This window comes from Schistocerca cancellata, chromosome 12 (genome assembly GCF_023864275.1).
Source record: "Schistocerca cancellata isolate TAMUIC-IGC-003103 chromosome 12, iqSchCanc2.1, whole genome shotgun sequence".
In the NCBI taxonomy this organism is placed as follows: domain Eukaryota; kingdom Metazoa; phylum Arthropoda; class Insecta; order Orthoptera; family Acrididae; genus Schistocerca; species Schistocerca cancellata.
This window is the reverse complement of record NC_064637.1, coordinates 70,191,975-70,202,165: the sequence shown is the minus strand read 5'-3', so window position 1 is coordinate 70,202,165 and position 10,191 is coordinate 70,191,975. Positions and strand designations below refer to the sequence as shown.

The window sequence follows — 10,191 nt, the reverse complement described above, 5'->3', positions numbered from 1 at the left end:
AGTTCCTGTGAACGTGCCGGCACGGAGATCCGTACGCTATGGCTGCTCAGGAGGAACTGGGGTATTCTTTATTTTCAATGACTTGTTTCGGGCTAGCTGCCCATCTTCAGATCATATATTGCAGTTACAGAGTAGCTTGTCCGTACAGAACAAACGGTCCGCTGTCATAACTGGAGTTATACAATAACGACAATATATGATCTGAAGATGGGCAGCTAGCCCGAAACCGGCCATTGAAAATGAAGAATAGCGATCAAATACTGAAACGCCATATTTTTATTTAATTGTACGTCTGTTCGCCCGTACACACCTTTGCAGGCGTTGTTCTCCCCTCTCATTTATGGCCTGTGATGCACCACAGTTGTCTCGGCGTCAGTTCTGGATGGTGCCATTTTGCTATCCACGGTATACTTTAACTATTGCGGCACTCGAACAGTTTATAAACTAGCCTTTTCAGAAATATTTCCACCCTCGACTCAAAAGCCAGTTATCACGCCGCTGAACGTCAGACAAATCGCTCCGTTTCTGCATTACGACGGTAACTGCACTGTTTTCTGCACCCCCCACCCCCCCACCCTACACGCTTTATGCCGGCACCTGAACTCTGTGAGTGGTTATTGTACGTTGATGTCGAACACAGGCTGTGGCCACAGTAATGTGACTCTACCATGTAAAATGTAAATCTCGTGTGGCTAGGGCCTTCCGTCGGGTAGCCCCTTCACCGGGTCCAAGTCTTTCGAATTGACGCCACTTAGGCGACTTGCGCGTCGATGGGGATGAAATGATAATAATGATGATGATAACACAACACCCAGTTCGTGAGCGGAGAAAATCTCCGACCCAACCGGGAATCGAATCCGGGCCCTCAGGATTGACATTCAGTCGCGCGGACCACTCAGCTACCGTGGGGCGGACACCGTGCCACGTAAAACAAGATATCAGATAGCTGCAGCTGTTGGATCGCTCGATTAGAAGAGATGAGTCAACCGCTGTGTAACACAATGAAGTCTCCTGCCTAATACCTAAGGCCGGGGTCCAGATATGTCACAATATTTTAAAACCTGACCGCACTCGTCTCGTGAGGGCAGATCCCCACCTAAATTTGCATTTGTGCGCTTATAACGATATCAAAAGCCCTCAATTAAAATGTGACGTACTGTGATTTGCATGCCACGGGTACTACGTAGTGTGCGTACCCTACGTCAGGGGGGGACAGTGTCCAGTTTCGAGACGGGTCAGTGTTACTTCGTGCAAATGATCCAAATGATTCAAATGGCTCTGAGCTCTATCGGACTTAACTCCTGAGGTCATCAGTGCCCTAGAACCTAGAGCTACTTAAACCTAACTAACCTAAGGACATCGCACACTCATCCATGCCCGAGGCGGGATTCGAGCCTGCGACCGTAGCGGTCGCGCGGTTCCAGACTGTAGCGACTAGAACCGCTCGGCCACCCCGGCCGGCCCACTTCATCCCATCGGAGTAACTCACATGACGGACGTCACAGCCTGATAGCTGCCTTCATCAGCTGCAGTTTATTGGCTGCCACCCCCAGCAAGTTCTGCTCTCACTATTGCGTGGAACTGCGGTCCAAAAGCGAGATGACAGCCTGTAGCGGAGTGGCACACTGTGTAACGCCATGTTCCTTGCAGGCCTTCTTGGTGCTTTTGTCTACTCGTTCCTATCCCCAAAATCCCAAGAACCATGATATGCAGCGAAATGACACATCCTGATCCCGCCACTGTAGATCGTACAGTTGATCATGTATGAAATGGATCATTTTGCCTGCTATATACGTGTACTGGAAGGACTGTAGAAAGGGAGGAAAATTAAAAATGTACTTGATCACAATCAATGGGTAGTGAAGAGATACAACAAACTATTATTGCGATTTCAACCACAGCATTTACATAGACTGAACTGTGCAATTGATAATTAAATCACTACCTTAAGCTGTCGACAGGCATTGATATACTTCAACGGGGTCAGTTGAAAATGTCCGAAAGAACAGATACCATCTCCATATAGTTAAGGCTAACCGGCTACATTCTCCTTCTGCGCGGATGCACACGCATTACCCGTACTCTTACTGCACTCGGTATTATTGCCACGAGTAATGAGTGTAGTGGGCAGGGGGGACTACGAATGTTGTGTGTGGACATTAATTGGGAATGTGGGTCTCACGGGGAGAGTGCAATGGATAAATCCCTGCAGTCGCACCATCCTCTGTGCCTTCGGTGGCTCAGATGGATAGAGCGTCTGCCATGTAAGCAGGAGATCCCGGGTTCGAGTCCCGGTCGGGGCATACATTTTCAACCGTCCCCATTGATGTGTATCAACGTCTGTCGATAGCTTAAGGTATTGATTTAATTATAATTTCATTCTAGAGAGCTGCATGGTCATCGATGGACATGTCCGAGAGAACACACACCATCTCCATACTTATAACAGAAGTCCACAGCTCGTGGTCTAGTGGTCGCGTTCTCGCTTCCCGAGCACGGTCTCCCGGGTTCGATTCCCGGCGGGGTCAGGGATTTTCATCTGCCTCGTGATGACTGGGTGTTTGTGTTGTCTTCATCATTTCATCATCATTCATGCACGTGGCAAGATTGGACTGAGAAAACATTGGGAATTTGTAAGGGCGCTGAAAACCGCGCAGTTGAGCGCCCCACAATCCAAACATCATCATCATCTATAACAGAAGACTAAGTGACTACAACATGCAGTGGAAAATTTCGGTGAGAGGAAACGACTCCCAGCATCCACTTGACGCTGAACCGTCCCGGCACAGGACTGCCAGTGCTGGAGAAGTTTGCCGACAGCAGAAATTGTCCGTCGGCGGGGAATAATGGCGTCCTTTTAATGAGTCCAGTCGCGCAAGTGGATTACGGCGAGTGCTAAACAGACGGCGGCGCCCAATTTTCCGCCGGTGGGCGCATTGTCGCTAACGAGGCACGGCCGGCCTGGTCCGGGCTTCTTGTAGGCCGCCATTGTGCCCGATGTCTGCGCAAAAAGAGCGGACGTTATTAGTTTATGAAAAGAGTAATTGCACGCCGACTCCACAATGTGACAGATTAGTCGGACTCCGCCGCCGCTGAATGGCGTTCTTGAATCTTTCATTCTGTCGCGACTGCGCGGATGGACGGTCTCGCCAAATGGAGCCAATTGTCGCACCAAACCCGTTCTGCGCGAGGCGCGCTGTTGTTGCGAGGTGACGTGCTAATCATCTCGAGTCCTGCTGTGGCGGGCTTAATTAGCGTGTGGTTGTCGCTGGGTGTTTGCGAAAAAGGAGATCACAGGTCACATTTCATGTTATCGTCTTCTCTTTTTGGCTCTAGCTGCTTGCTGTCAATCACCTAAACGGTCGGGTTCTTTTCTTGGTGGCCGGCCGAAGTGGCCGTGCGGTTAAAGGCGCTGCAGTCTGGAACCGCAAGACCGCTACGGTCGCAGGTTCGAATCCTGCCTCGGGCATGGATGTTTGTAATGTCCTTAGGTTAGTTAGGTTTAACTAGTTCTAAGTTCTACGGGACTAATGACCTCAGCAGTTGAGTCCCATAGTGCTCAGAGCCATTTGAACCATTTTGAACCATCTTTTCTTGGTGTGTGTGTGTGCGGGTGGGGGGGGGGTTCAAATGGCTCTGAGCACTATGGGACAACTTCTCAGGTCATCAGTCCCCTAGAACTTAGAAGTATTTAAACCTAACTAACCTAAGGCCATCACACACATCCATGCCAGAGGCAGGATTCGAACCTGCGACCGTAGCGGTAGCGTGGTTCCAAGACTGTAGCGCCTAGAACCGCTCGGCCACTCCGGCCGACCGGCTGGGTGAGTGTGTGTGTGTGTGTGTATGTGTGTGTGTGTGTGAGAGAGAGAGAGAGAGAGAGAGAGAGAGAGAGAGAGAGAGAGAGTGAGAGAGAGATGGGGGGTAGGGGGCAGAGGAGAGAAGAGAGGAGATGGTAACAAGTAAGAATTGAGATGAAAAGACATGGGAAGAACTGAGATGAGATGCTAAGAAATGTGGTAAAAAGACATGGTAAGAACTGAGATGAGAAGAGATGGTAAAAATGAGATGAAGGGAGATGGTAAGAAATGAGATTAAAAGAGATGGTAAGAAATGAGATGAAAAGAGATGGTCAGAGATAAGATGAAAATAGATCGTAAGAAATCAGATGAAAAGGGGTGGTAAGAAATGAGATCAGAAGAGATGAGATGGGATGTGACAGGATTGGAGGAGGTGAAATGGGTGTGGATGAGATGGAATGGGATGGAATGAGATGGAATAAGATGGGATGGGAAGGGACGGGATAGAATGGGATGGAAGGAATGAGGTGAGGAGAGGCGAGAAGAGTTGCGAGGAGGAGGGGGAGGGTGATAACAGAGAGAGGGAAGGTCGTTTGAGATAGTCTCTTTAACTCATCAAGTGCTTCGAACACTGTTTGTGTAACATTGTATAGGATAAGGAAAATAAAACTGACCCGGAAAGCATTTGTAGTAAAACTGGTGCGAGACTGATCATTATTAACAGACATCACAGAAGATGCTGAATAAGGTCACCGCTGATGTCGATGCAGCGCTGTGCTCCATTAATCACACTGGGAAACAGGCGTAAAAGCTCTGGCTCAGCCAACAGCCAGTGTTCTGCTACAGCTCTTCCTGTGTATGAGAATTATATGAGTGGACGTGACTCTTTACTTTGCCTCATAGGTAAACATCACGGAGATATCAGACAATCTAGATGGCCAGGAGTCTGAACTGCCTATGCTGAATGTCCTCTCCTCACCCAGCACATCTTGCAGCCATGACGAGGTTGACAATGCGCTGTGAGCTGTAGCTCCGCCTTGCTGTAAACACCCACATATTTGAAACTTCCTGGCAGATTAAAATTGTGTGCCCGAACGAGACTCGAACTCGGGACCTTTGCCTTTCGCGGGCAAGTGCTCTACCAACTTTTTTTTATTGCAAAAACAAACAAAAAAAATCATTGTAAAACAAATCACAAATGTAAAGGAACAGGGATGTCGTTTTTATTTATTTATTTTCCATAAAGATCACTCTGTTAATAGGAACATGTAGATCATTTCATGGTATAGTATGAGCAGTATATATGGAGCGGTGAGAGAAGCGTGAGGTTCATTATCAGCTGTCAAATGTGCAGACCGACTGCACCCGGCACATCCCAACTGCGTGGGGGGTCGAGGAAGACTGCCTGAAGATAGCTGGCAAAGGTTTTCCGATAGTGTGACCATCTATGAACCTCATTGTGGGCTTGCTGCAAGAAATACCAAAAGTCGAGTCGCGACGTGGCAGCGTCCCCATAGAGGTACGCGATCGTCCAACCTTTGACCCAGATGATCGAGTGTGATTTAGTCGCCGGAAAGTAGTCACTCTCCGGATGTAAGAAGGAAGCAGGTGTAATATGTTTCGGGGTCACACGGAGGTAGCAAGCCACCATCTGTCTTCCTAGGAGCCATACGTCCTCCACCGCGATACAAGTTAAGCGGTGATGGTCGTCATCCACTTGGCGACATTTCGGGCATAACGGAGTGTCCACTAGTCCAATTGCATAGAGTCGTTGGTTGGTGTTGAACTTGCCACAGGTGACAGAGAACCACAGTGCCCGAACGAAGGTAGGAAGGAATTTTTGGTGCACATGTCGCCAAATCTTCGGCCAATGCAACTTGGGGTGTTTGAGTTCAATGACATTACGACTTATCCGTTGTTGCAGCCAAACATAAAAATCCTTCGCGCACGGTGGTCTCGTGCGCGGAAGCTCGTCTCTGATATAACTAAGTTCCACGATAAATGTTGATACATGCGCAAAATGTGGCGTAATGTTGCCCACCGCTACCGGAGGTGTGAGGGACGCTGGAACTAGGAGATCCAGTAGGTGGGATGTAAGGGAATCACGCCCGCTACGCCATTGCTTGTACATCGTGGCTAGAAGGAGCGCCGTCGCTCGGCAGTGAACATTCGTAAGTCCGAGTCCACCCTTGTCCGTAGGGAGCGTGAGCGTTGTGTATCGCACCTTGAGGGGCGATCCAATCATCACAAAATAGCCTAATGCTGATTGAAGTCGACGTCCGAGCGTGAGTGGTAGGGGCAGGATCTGCGAAATATGCACCATTCGAGAAACCACATAAGTGTTCAGATATTCGACTCGCTGCAAAGGATCAAGGCGCCGTAGGAGATGTTGTCGGACCATGGTACGTGTTGTCTGTAAAATACGTCGGTAGTTAACTGCCGCAGTATGTTTTACAGATGAGGTAAAGTCTATGCCGAGATAGCGGAATCGTTGCACATAAGGAAACGGACTGATTTCTTCCGGCGTAAGGCACCTTCCAACAGGCATTGCTGCCGATTTGTTCATGTTCACTGCACTACCCGCCGTCACACTGTGGTCCAACAACAGTTCAAGGACCGTCTTCACCTCTTCTTCAGAACGAACGAGCAGCAGGAGGTCGTCCGCATAGGCACGACATTTGAAGGTGTAGCCCCGCAGTTCTATCCCAGAAAGAGAATTTGTGAGCCTCCCAATTAATGGTCCCAACGCTATCGCGAACAGCAGCATCGAAAGAGGGCAGCCCTGCCGAATGGATCGTCGAATCTGAATGGGCCCCGCTATACGCCCATTAACCTGTACCAAGGATTGTGCGCCCCCATAAATCCTTCTAATGAGACCAGTAAAACGGTCTGGAAATCCCATTTGTTCCAGTACAGCGTACAGATAGTTGTGGCGCACCTTATCAAAAGCACTGTCAAAATCAACCGCCACCATCGCCGCTTTAAGCCGGCACTCCTCCGCCAGCGCTATCACATCACGGCATTCGCCAGTAGCTGTTTGCACATTCACCGATTCACCCGGTGTCGTCTGTTCTGGAGAGAGAACGCTACGAATTAACATGCGACATCGGGACGCTAGAAACCGTGCAAAGATCTTGTAGTCGGCATTAAGCAGGGTGATGGGGCGATAATGTGTGACCGTAATTCCTGGCTTCGGTTTATGTACTGGCACCAAGAGGCCTTCCATAAAAGCCGGTGGAATAGGCGCATCGGAATTTAACATCTCGTTGTACATTTCCGTCCATCGCGGTGCCATTTCGTTGCGAAATTCTCGATAAAATTCAGCAGGAAGTCCATCAATGCCTGGCGACCGATTCAACGCACCCTTTGCGATCGCATCATGTACTTCCTCACAGCTAATGGCTTCCAGTAAGGTTCCCGCGGCGTCCACCGTCAGTGTACGGGAGACGTACGTGGCTATACGTTCGAGGTCATCGACAGGGGCTGCTTCTTCCCGATAGATGTGTTGGTAATGGTCGACGAATGCAGAGACAATGTCCGCTTGACGCGTCACTCTTCGGGCTTCGCGGGTAATTAATTCCCGTATCAAAACGCGTCGTCGGTGCTTTCGTTCATTCACGACGTGGTGCATGGAAGGAATCTCGTGCAGTATCGTATCGTGACATCTGGGGCGCACCATGGTTCCCTGAAGATGTTTCCGAGCTAAAGCCACTAGTTTAGCTTTTATCCTTTTGCGTTCGATCTTGACGTCCTGTCCCGGCGGACCATCGTCCAGGTCGCGCAGCGCTGCAAAATAAAAGTCGGTCGTACGGCGGCGCCATTCTGCCATCTCCCTGCCATATGAGATGAACGTACGGCGAAGCGCCGGTTTAGCACAAGTCAGCCACCAATCAAGCTTCGTCGCATACCTTCCAACCCTTCGCTCGCACATCGTCCATGTCTCAACGATCCGGTGACGGCATTCAGGATCATGTAGATGTTGAATGTTTAATTTCCACGGGGCCTTACTGTTCCACACCTCTCTACGGGGAAGAAGCACCGTACAGATGTAAGCGCTGTGATCGGAAAATGCCAATGGCCAGCGTTCCGCGTCCTGGACATCATTTGCATGAGCGCGTGAGATATAAATGCGATCTAACCTGCTCGCCGAATGACTTGTAACATAGGTGTATCCCGGTGCATCTCCATGTCGTAATTCCCACGTGTCACTAAGTACAAGGTCGTTGACAACGATTCGCAACTCTTGGCTGATGTTTGCTTGCGGCCATTGGTCTTTCTGGCTGAGAACACAGTTGAAACCTCCACCAATTATTACACATTCATAACGTCCATGGAAAAGTGGGGCAATGTCTTCTGCATAAAATCGCGCCCTTTCCCGCCGCCGATTGTTTCCCGACGGTGCATAAAGATTTATGATTCGTGTCCCAAACGTCGTGAAAGCTATTCCCCTGGCCGACGGCAGGTAACACACGTTTTCCACTGGGAAGCCATCTCGCACGTAAACTGCCACCCCACTCCCATTGTGATCTCCATGTGACGAATAGGATTGGTAACCTGCAATGTATGGGAGTGCAGCTATGTGGACTTCCTGCAGCAAATCAATATCCACATCAGATGCCCAAATCGTTCCCTTCAGTAGGTGTATTTTGACCGGTGAACGCACGTCATTGATATTTAATGACGCAATACGGTTCGCATGGCGTTGAATCCCACTCTGTCGATGCGCAACACCATCTCCCTGCATCGGCGCTGGGGGCTGAGTTAGAAGACGTTCTCTCGCCCCTCCCCCTTCACCTTCAGCAATTATTAGGCCGTCTTCGTGAGTGCCGGCTGCCTCTGTATGACGTCCGGCGCCTCCTCAATATCGTCATACCACATCGTTGCAGGCAGTGATATATTCGTGTCCATTGCCACAGCTTCTGCGTCTGGAGAGCCAAGTGGTTGTGATTCTTCTTCAGCATCACCACGTCCCGGTACCGTCAATGTGACAGACCGCTGCGGGTCTGATCGAACAGTTTCCATTGCCTCATCCTGTTTCGTAGAAGCTGTTGTGTCGTCTTGGTCCACAGGCACATCGTCGTCGGGGCAAGGGGAGTCATCCCTAGGAGATGTCGTGCGACGCCGTCGTTTCCTCCTTTTCGGGGAACGTTGTTTGCGTGATCTTCCTTCCGTGTCCTCAGAGTATAGGGAATCACGGCTGCCCGACAGAAAAGCATCCGTAGGAACAGGAAGTGTTTCGAGTCCCATCGTTGTACTTGGCGGGTGTTCGGTCGAAACTGATGTTGTCGTCACAGAGTGCGTTCCAGACGGAACAGCATCCGTAGTGGCTGGAACTGCTTCGTGTACTATCGGTGTGCTTGGTGGGAGCTCGGTCTCATCTGATGTTGTCGCCGTAGATTGTATGCTCGATGGAGCAGCATCCTCTGTCATCCCGACGTCTGCTACAAGGTTTCGGAGAGTGCCATCTTGATCTTCCACCAGTGCTGTCTTTTCGGTCATCAGCGGACACAGTGAGGGCTTTGGCATAGGTGATCGGTAGTACTGTCATCGCCGGCGACGGCTCCCGCACATCTGAAGGCAGTTACGTAATCCGCCGTTGCATACAGTTCGACCTGAGGTGTCCCTCTTGGCCACAGCCAGAACATGTACGTGGTTGACTATCGTAAATCACCACCGCCCGACAACCACCAATTGTCAGATAGGACGGTACATGCTTCTGAAGATCAATAGTGATCTGTCGCACTCTGTTAAGAACTGGGTACGTGGCGAATTGTGTCCAGCGTTCTGCTGTGTGACCATGTACCGTGCCGTATGGCTTAAAATCCTCGATAACTTCGTCAGCCGGGAGCTCAAATGGCAGCTCAAAAACACGTATTGTCCGTACACCCAGACCAGCATGTTCTACAGTTACCGTGCCGACATTCCCGTCACTATGGCAAAATCGGAGACCTGCTTTTGTCGCCTGTAGAATTCTCTCACACGCCGCGTCATTTACCATCTTAACATACACCGTGGGACTAACGATGGACAGATGAATTCCGACAATATCGTTTGGCGGTATCTTGACGTCCTCTCGAATGAATCGTTCCACTGCTAAAGCCTTTGGTCGTTCGTAGTCTTTGCAGAAATTGAATCGTAATGTAGTTTTCCTGTACTTGTTCGCCATGATCGTTGTTACTAGCCCGCGCGCAGACTAAGTCCACAAGTAAACAAACACTCGCACACGCCGCACAGGCGGAAGTATCGGACCTCCGCTTCGCACGGCCGCTAGCGCCGAACTGTACTGAGCTACCGAAGCACGACTCACGCCCGGTCCTCACAGCTTTACTTCTGCCAGTATCTCGTCTCCTACCTTCCAAACTTTACAGAAGCTCTCCTGCGAACCTTGCAG

The 10,191-nt window shown here is 50.0% G+C and overlaps 1 non-coding gene across 1 annotated transcript; it reads left to right on the top strand.

Annotated features, from left to right (window-relative positions):
* The first annotated feature begins 2,228 nt into the window (after positions 1-2,228).
* Trnat-ugu (transfer RNA threonine (anticodon UGU)) lies at positions 2,229-2,303 on the top strand. Its single transcript has one exon. It is a non-coding gene; the product is annotated as a tRNA-Thr (tRNA).
* Positions 2,304-10,191: the final 7,888 nt, after the last annotated feature.